This window comes from Spea bombifrons, chromosome 1 (assembly GCF_027358695.1).
Source record: "Spea bombifrons isolate aSpeBom1 chromosome 1, aSpeBom1.2.pri, whole genome shotgun sequence".
Lineage (NCBI taxonomy): Eukaryota > Metazoa > Chordata > Amphibia > Anura > Pelobatidae > Spea > Spea bombifrons.
In genome coordinates, this window is record NC_071087.1 from 159,332,185 (window position 1) to 159,341,768 (window position 9,584).

Below are 9,584 nucleotides of genomic sequence, written 5' to 3' on the forward strand. Positions count from 1 at the left end.
GCTAGATTTTTTTCCATTTTTTCCTTTAATTTACATTTAAAGTGATGATTAAAAAAAAAAAAGAAAGAAACCTCCACTAAATGAACTATTTTGTTAATGCTAATTTTTGTTGGACATTTTAAGACATTTAAAAAAAAATAAAAAATAAAAAATGAACATCAATTAGGCAAAGGGTGGTGACACCAAATATTGATTTAATTGATGATTTTTCCCTCACTTTGCATTTTGGATCAATTATAAAAATATTAAATGTCATTTTTGAATGATGTCTTACAATATGCATTCTTTTTTTTGGTAAGGTTTGAGCCGGGCCCTCCTCACCTGTTGTCTCTGTTAGTCAATTTGTTGTGTTACATACTACTTGTTATGTCCTGTCTACCCATTGTACAGCGCTATGGAATTTGATGGCGCTATATAAAACCATAAATAATAATAAGGCTGTCTGGGACATTGATCCGTTCCTTTAGGACGGCAAATAAAAGGCAAATCTCATTTCCGTGTCTTTCTTTTAACCCTTGTTACGTTGGGTCCGGATTTAAAGGGCCAGCCTGCAACGCTATTGTTAAAATACCCCTCAAAGACCAGCCCCCGATAGAATAACATCCCGAGTACGTTGCTCTTGCGTGTTGCTGACGCACTCCGAGCTTCTTACGTTGGCGTCGTTCCCCCCTGGTTCTCTCGTGACGGCCGATCTCATTGACTTCTCTCGCAAGCCTTTTCATTTTAATGATTTTCTCTGCTCAGAATCCCCGCACAACCTTACGAGTCCAGAAAAAAATTAAAATCTTCCAGATCATTTGTGGGATTTCTGCTTCTTCTTTCGTTTTGGCTGAACAAACCTTGAAGGCTTTTATCTTGACAGCTTTTTTTTTTTTTTTTTAGTAATCTCTAATAATACCCCAGAGGGCAGAAAAACGAGTGAAGAGAGGGAGATTTTTTGTTGTTAAGCAGGAGGCTGCTTTTTGTCTTTTCTGAATGTGTCTGATGATTGCGCTGCGTGGAATAGAATGAGCGCTTTTTTTTTTTTTGCATGGAAACTGTATTTTTTTGTATTAAACATTTCCCGTCCCCGTGCGCCTAATTGACCTGGTAGTTGTGGTGCTGTTACACCGTCAGTCGCACTAATCCTTCACAAACCTTCTAGATTGCAGCTAGGAATAAAAGAGGAATAAAAGTATTAGGATTGTAATTGTGTCATAAACTGCATAGAAAAAAAGATGTTATTGTACTAAAGTCCTTCACTCTTCTTGCATTATCTATTCCGTGGTTAAAAAAGAAAAGTCGTGATTCTAGTCTCATGTATCAGACCCGACCAATGGGAATTAGAATCAGCATCGTTTTTTTTCTACGTGATATAAAATCTTACATATAATAGTCATACATGGAAACTCTCCTGGTTTGACCCGGAGTCTCAGAGTGAAGAACTGCTTTCCCAGGTCTCTGGGTCCCTTCTCTCGTTCTCACCGTGTGTGGGGGGGGGGAGTTGTGTTTAGCCACACCCACTACCTGATTGCTCTGTCTGGTGCCAACCCACACAGGGCTAGACCCACCTACACGGTTAGCCCCACCCCCTTCAAAGCCACTCATACAGACCAGGGAGAGCTCAGGGGTAGCCTGCTCCGGGAAGTTTAACCCTTCTTTAGAGTGCTTACAGAGAGCGCTCATAAAATCACTAAGAATGCGTTCTTGGTGAGTGTGCATCCACCGCGACTTGACCGCTAACATGGGGGCCGCTCATGCTGTAACCTATCCACAGCCTTTTCCTCTACAGATCCCTAACCATTAACTGGATTTTCTAACCAGCTCCCCTCCCCCGATTCTTGCTTGGGTTTCCCGCTGAATTAACCCACCAAGATCTCTGACAATATTTTAAAATATTTCTTGTTTCATCTTTATCTAGATATCTGTCCCTTTTTGTCTCAGTCCATAGCTTGGGATAAATAATTCACATTGTGGAAAAACTCCTTTCTATTGACGACTCATGCCCCGGACTAGAGGTTTGTTTAGAGGGGGGAGACACCGTTTGGGTGGGTTTGTTGTTTTTGGCAAAGGAAGGATAAGAAGAAGTGAAAATGAATCTATATCTAAACATATATTGTAAGAATTCAGTGCTGAAATAGTTAAGGGTAAATGGCCCAATGGCAGGTGCAAATTATGATCATGTGCATTGATACATTTGTTGGTACCAAGTAACATATATTGTGAAAGTTACAAAGAACAAAATGAAATACTATTTTGCTTCTTCCTAGAGCATTTTTACTGCGAGGCTGGTAGATAAGTGGAACAGCCTCCCAGCAGAAGTGGTAAAAGGTAATACAGCAAGGGGATTTAAACATGCATGGAATAGACATACGATTCTGGAAGACGAGACCAACGACTGATTAAAGTTTGAGTCTTTAGAACAGGAAACAAATGGCAGACCAGACGGGGGCCGAATGGGGCCGATCTGCTGGCTGATTTTTCCCCGTTGTCTTATTCTTGAGCTTCTCCCACCCGATGCCCGCGTGCCTTTTGCTCTTTGTTTTCAATAAATAATAATAAACAGGCAGTGGACCTCTTTAACTGCGCAATCACAAGACAACAATGCTGAATAGAAAAAGGGGGTAAAATAAGAAGATAAACGAGCGGAATAATTGCTTGTTATTCATTTTTACAAATGCTGGAGGAATTTGTCGGACGGGCGCCTGAATGTATTACTGATAACAATACTTTCTTATGTCCCCGCGCTTTGCCACGGCACCTAAAGTCTCCGCTTATTTCAATCTGATTATTGTTGTCTGGTGTCGGGTATGAATGCTCCGTGTCACACGGACAGGAAAATGAACATGTTTAACCCCGGCAAACACCACAGCCCGGCGGGCAGGAGCCGCGAGCGCTTGTCTGAGCAGCTCGGGAGTCGTTTTTTGGGCACGTTTAAGTAGACATTTTCAATGCAATAACTAATTTTATAAAAAAAAAAAACATTTAATATCAGATAATGGCGTGCGGAAGAAACTTTGTATGACGAATGAACACTTTGTGCATCCACCGTCTGCCTAACAATAGAAAACATATAAATTGTTAATATGCTTCGTTTCTGCTGGTTATCAAAATTGATAATTTCCCCTATAATCCTATATTTATTTATTACAATGGAATACGAGCTTCTGGTGTATCGGCTGCGGGTGTCCCTTCTCTCCTGTAAAGGGGTGACTTGGACGAAGAGATCCTGTAAGCTTGAGACCTTCAGATTCCAGGCCTCGCACAACCAGCGCGTTTTGCCTTTTTTTTTTATTGCTTCCTTGTCTGTCGGTTTCTTCTTATGGATCAACACGCAAACTATTAAGCGCATTACTGGTTGGCTTATAATCACCTGGATGACATGACTACGGACTCCGATAACATGTAGCCAAGCTGGGAAGACAATCAAATAGTCACTATGCGGAGATATGAAAGGATCAACCTTAATCAACCGGTCTTTTTTATGCTCTGAAACTATGTAACGTTCCTGCTGATACGATATAGTAAATGAGCAGAGTAATTTATGGACGATCAGAGTCATCATCATTAAGAGAGGGGTTGTTCCATGCTTTTGAACCCATGGTCACCGGAAGCTTAGTCTCTATCATGTACTGATGCCCTATTATTATAACGCTATTATTATTATTTATTGCTATATATAGCGCCATCATATTCTGTAGCATTGTACAATACAGAGCCAGGGCTGGTGGGTTATCACTTCCAACATTTGAAATGGTAAAAGGAGGACAGATTTGTTATATGCTTAGTGGTTAGAACCTGGGCTGAAGGGAAGGCTTTACCAAGACTTTTTATGTAATTCTATTGATATAACTGTAACTAATTTAGAAAAGTCTCTAATGCATTTAATTTACACAATGAAATATATAAAGCCGTTTCCTGATGTTTCTATACACATTATCGGGGCTTTTAGGGCTGTAGAACCCTGCGATACCCTCATACCCAGCAAACATTCTGAGCGCCTAGAAAAGAGGGGCATCTGGGGAGGAAAGAGGGGCATCAGGGGTTTGGGATCCAAAAGAGGGACTGGCCTAACAAAACAGGAAGACTTGGAGAATATGGGATATTATTATTATTTTTGTACAGCGCTACTGAATATGATGGCGCAATATAAAACAGTTAGTCTTTTTCTACGCCAAAATCAGAAATACAATAACTAAAGATATTCTCTTGCCAAAAAACAGTTCAGCAAACTAAATTTGGTAGCCTAAAACAGCTCTACGTCATGTATTCAACACAAAAAAAGCATTTAATTTAGTATTAAATCCCGTAGTGTGTAAACCCCAGCAATCTATAAACAAAGTGAGAAACTGCAAATAGATCTAGAGACAAATAAAGTGATATTTCTACATTTAACAGGGACATCAAATGGATTTAGGTGAGAAATCTTGATAGCGTCAAGAATGACGTCAAAAATCAAGCCAATGAATGAAAAATCAAGCCGTTGAATGAAAAATCAAGCCAATGAATGAAAAATTAAGCCAATTGAATGAAATACCCCAGGTTCCATTTTACATCAGCATTGTCTTATAGAGCTGTAAGTTTTATATACTGTACCTCACCCTTCCCTGTATTGTCACCATACGCTATACCATTATAATAGTATTTTTTAAAATATTATTTTATCTACAATTTTTTTTTTTTTTAATTATCTACTTTAGTTTTCTACTTGTTCTGTTTTATTGATTATTCCAACTCTGTTTTCCCTTTAATATTTAGAGGAACGTTATAGGCGGGGAAACGGCCAACATCAAAAAGATCTCAATAGATAAATATCATTTATATTATATATAACAGCGCAACTCGATGATAAACATGACATTGTTTACCTCACTAAATCCGTAAAAGAAAATAAAAAAAAAGACATATTTAAATCTGGTTTGTAATCATTAGATATATTTATATGTTCCTTAAAATTCCCAGAATTCATTTAAAAATAAATGTTTTTTTTTTTTTTTTAATTTTACTTGGAAACAAGTGAAGATGTGGTTTCTCCCTCCAGCACGCAGACCCCTTGAATTTAGCCATAAATAGATGCACAGGTCAAGAACTGGAATAACGTGAAAAGCGCAGCCGACCTGGCGCCAGCTCTTCTTTCTGGAGCTGGAACCGAGTGCTTGATATCCCACTTTGGACACTGAGAGTCACTTGTGAAGGACAAAAAAGAACTCGCTTCCTGGCCGACTCGTACAGACAATTCATCTTTATTTAACAGAAGTACCTGCATCTCTCATCTCGTTTCACAAAGAAGCCGAAAGCTAATTATCATCTGGCAGCCAAAACTGGAACGGGCCTGATGGGAACGGGGGGTAATACCGAGGCCGCGCGGCTTCCGAAGCAAGGACGTCCACTTGACTTCTGTATTTGTTTTGTTATTTCACTTTCTGTGAACTGGGGACTTCGGCGACTTTATTTTTTTGTAAGAATATGAGAAAATATAACCAGAAAATTATTTAGATTACAAAAAAAGAGATGTTTGTGCCCTTAAAGGTTGTAGATCGGTATTGTTTAGAAAGAAAAGGCAACCGCGGAAGCGCCTATAGAATTAGGGCCCCTCGTTGTATCTCTTATCAGCTGATATTTGTGGCGAGGTGGGCGATCAGCAATTTGTGTGCAAAGCCTTTATTCCACAGAATTTGCAAAGTAATAAAAATGAATTGTGAGCTATCATCAGGGTGTTAATATCCAAAAAAGACTGAACTACTCTACTCCCGGTCGTCAGTGTGTCCAAAGCTCCTGAATACAAGAATGTGCTTGTATTCAGGAGCTTCAGGCTTATGTCACATGAGTCAGTGCTATTACATGTAACATCATACATGTTACGTAAACGGCCAATAAAACAGGTGGCCAGATCTGCACATAGAATGTCCAGGATGCTCTGATTGCCAATATAGCAATTTTATGAACTCTTACCTTTCTGCGAACAGAACGTACAACTGAACGTTCTACCTCCACCTTCTCTCAAAAGGGTTAAATAAACATCACCCATTAGCCAAAACCAGCAGGAAACCTCTTAGACTGTCTGTTAATGTGTTTCGCTTTCACCCTGATTCTCTCTTACTATGTTCTAGATACAGCTGGCAGAACTTTTAACAGTTTCTGTTCTCTGTATTTCTGTCTGACGTCTCCCAGGTGTAAGTTATCGACTTTAGCCTTTTGTTGGTGGCCTTTTAATAAAGTCATCGGGTCTGAAAGAGACATGAGCATCTTCCCCGCAGCCATTGATTCTATTCTCTCTGGGTTTTTCATGTCATGTTCCACTCTTTCTAACGTTTCATGTTCAGTTCTTACCTTAAAATCACATTCAGAGGTCCTCACTGTAACCCAACCTCGCTTGTCAGATTATGATAGCATTTCTGAGATCATAAGGATCCGTTAATACAATAGACAAAGCCAGATGTACCATGGGTCATGGTGATTTACAAGGCCCATCAGGTTTGGGAGAGGTAGCATTGCATCAATGCTAGAAAACTAGCCAGGTCCCATACACAGAACGTCAAAGGATAGCATGGAATATCACCCAGACCAGCAATGGGAAGACAAAAAAAAATTCGAGAGAAGATAGAAAAAAGTGAGTCAAGCTTTACTTGTTGGGCAGAGTATATGTGACCGTGTAACTTTAATACATGTTCATGGCTTCAATGCTATATTCTTGCTTTATTTTATGTTTTCCTTTCATTTTCCATCTCATGATTCTATTTTTACTTCCATTCTCTCATCTTTTTTTTCATGTTCCTTTTTTATCTATATTTAAATTCAACAGCCTCTCATCTTCTGTTCCTTTTATTTTTTTTATTTTTGTGTGCATTTCAAATAATCAATTTCTAAAGCGTGAAACACTCATATGACATGCCCTTCTTGTCCTTATTCAGTCCAACACTCTGTCCTTCCTTCTGCACGTCATTATCCTTCAAACCATGATACATTTTCCAATTCCAAATAAAACTCTTAACCCATGATCCAAGATAGTTTCAATATTTATACAGCAATTTCATCTCTCCATTCCATATTCAAGTTCCAACTACTTTTCCATTGCTCCATCCCACTGGTTTTTTATTTTATGTTCCTTCTTGTCTTCACTCACTACATTGTCCATCTTCTTTTCAATCGCCCTTTCCATCCATTCTTTCACTCCATGTCCATCTTCTCTTTATATGCCCATTCCTCCCATTCATTCACCCTATGTTCCATCTTCTTGTTAACTCAACATTTATTCTGTTCCTTTACTCCATGTTCCATCTTCTTTTTAGGTGACCATTCTTTCACTCAATGTTCCATCTTATTTTAGTTAACTGTTCCTCCAGTTCCATTAATCCTTATTGCACCTTCTCTTTAGTTGCCCTTTCCTTCCATTCCTACACCCGACTTTCCATCATCTCTTTAGTTGCCCTTTCCTCCAGTTCCTTCACCCTGTATTACATTTTAATAAGTTGACCATTCCTACCGTTCCTTCACACCATGTGCTCTCTCCTCTTTTGTTGATCATTTCACACTCCATGCTCCATCTTCTTTATAGTAGGCCACTCCACCAATTCCTTCACTCTAAGTTCCATCTTCTCTTTTCTTTTTAGCTGACCATTGCACCCATTCCTTTACCACATTTTGCCTTCTCTTCAGTTATCCATTGGATATTCCCCTCTATGTTCCATCTTCTCTTCAATTGCTCATTCTACTCATGCCTCCATCACCCATTTCACTTTCTCTTCAAAGGCTCATCCCCTTCACTTGTTTACTCCATATTCACGTCTCTTGTTCAGTTCTTGTTATTCTCTTTCATCAGTTTTATTATAACTGGGAAGGTGACATACAGGGCACTGAAAAACTAATTAATATTATTCAACTTACAATGTCTATTCTTAGAGGTAAGAGAAGTTTCCTTCTACATCAACAAGAAATACAAATATTTCCTAAGTCAATGTAAATAGGTAATATTTTCAATGGAAAATAATAAGTACCTGGAGAGCAGCCAGATAGGAAACCTCATGCATTTGGAGGGAAACGATTTGTTTCTGAACTTGGATAACCTAAATGTTGTGTATATTATACATATATTGTTTGAAAAGATGTTTTCGCATTTCCGCTTCCTGCGCCACAAGCTTCGCTCGAACTTGACCATTCAGCCGGTTGTTTTGCATAGTGTACTTTGTGCTGGACGTAACACTAGGGCACATTAAAGCCACACAATGCTGGCTGTGATCCACGAGACTAATACGTATTTTGCAGGATCATCAACTGACCGACTGGAGCCACATCAATAATAGCGAGGACAGGAGTTTGTCAACAAGGTTTGCAAGGTAAACCTTGGTTTCATTTGGGCTAAAGTCTGCGACCGTTAGAGATTTCGAAGGACTATGGAACAGATCCTCTGCTTTGACCCGTAGACACCAGTGCCTCACATGGATAGCTCAGCCACCCTTCTGGACCAAGTTGTCGTCGCATTCTTAGTTTCCCAGTCCATATACCAACAGACTTGGTGGCACGAGGTATTGTGATATATAAAGTCAATTACTGGCATCTTCTGTAAGCACCGCGGCCGTATGCACCATTACTCTTCAGTAACAACAGACAGCGGCGCTCTATAATGGATATTTTGTTGGGTCTTATGCTTGTTGTCCATGGTGATGTATCTATTTGTCTCGGCACCGTTAAGCTTTTCATCATTTGTTAGCCGTTTTCCCCGGGATAAAGGTTCTAGAGCTCGGAAATAGAGTGCAGCGGTTGCAAAAGTTTATGGACTAAAATACCCCTAAAGACCCCAGTAATGTGGATATTAATCGTGTCTTGGCTCGAGCAACCCGTGCATTCGACATCCAGACCACAGTGCGTGCTGCGTGTGATACGCACAGAATAAACCCTTTTGCTGCTAAATAGGATTGCGTTTTTAAATTAGTCATGAATCCTGCCTTGATCCCCTGCACTTTGGAAAAGCTTACTCCAAGAAAATGTATAAATCAAATTAAATCTCCCTTTTTTTTCCCCTCCTTAACTGAATCTCCTTGGCTCCATTTCTAGGGAGAATTCCTAACCTTTATATCCACGCATTAAGCAATCGATACTCTGTCCACATTAGAACTGGTTATGGATTTTTTTTTTGTTCCTTTTCTCATAAATCTATATAATGCAAGTACTTGCGCAAATTCAACCAAGAAATACCGTTTCTGTAACCAAGGGTTTGTGAGAATCTTCTAAAGAAGAGTGGGAATCCATTGAGTGGAAACCAGGAAAATGGGCGCTCAATCTATGGTCTACGACCGGCCCTAGGGTTTCTACAGCCCAAGGAGAGTTATGCCTGTGGCCCCTTCTCCATGCGCCTGCTGAGTATCATGGAAAAGGTCCTCATGGTGGCCCCGCTACCAGCTCACCGCCCCAGGAAGGTGTATCCAAGCAAAATCATGTATCTCCACTGTGTAGCAATACCCAAAAACCCCATAATTGTATAATTTACTTATGAGGTCATCATCTATTCCCACCCAGAAAGTCCTGATGCCCATCCCTGGTAGGCTTCTTTTTTTGTCTCAGTCTATGGAGTAGGAGAGGCTTATTTGGAAAGGGTGGTGGGGAAGACC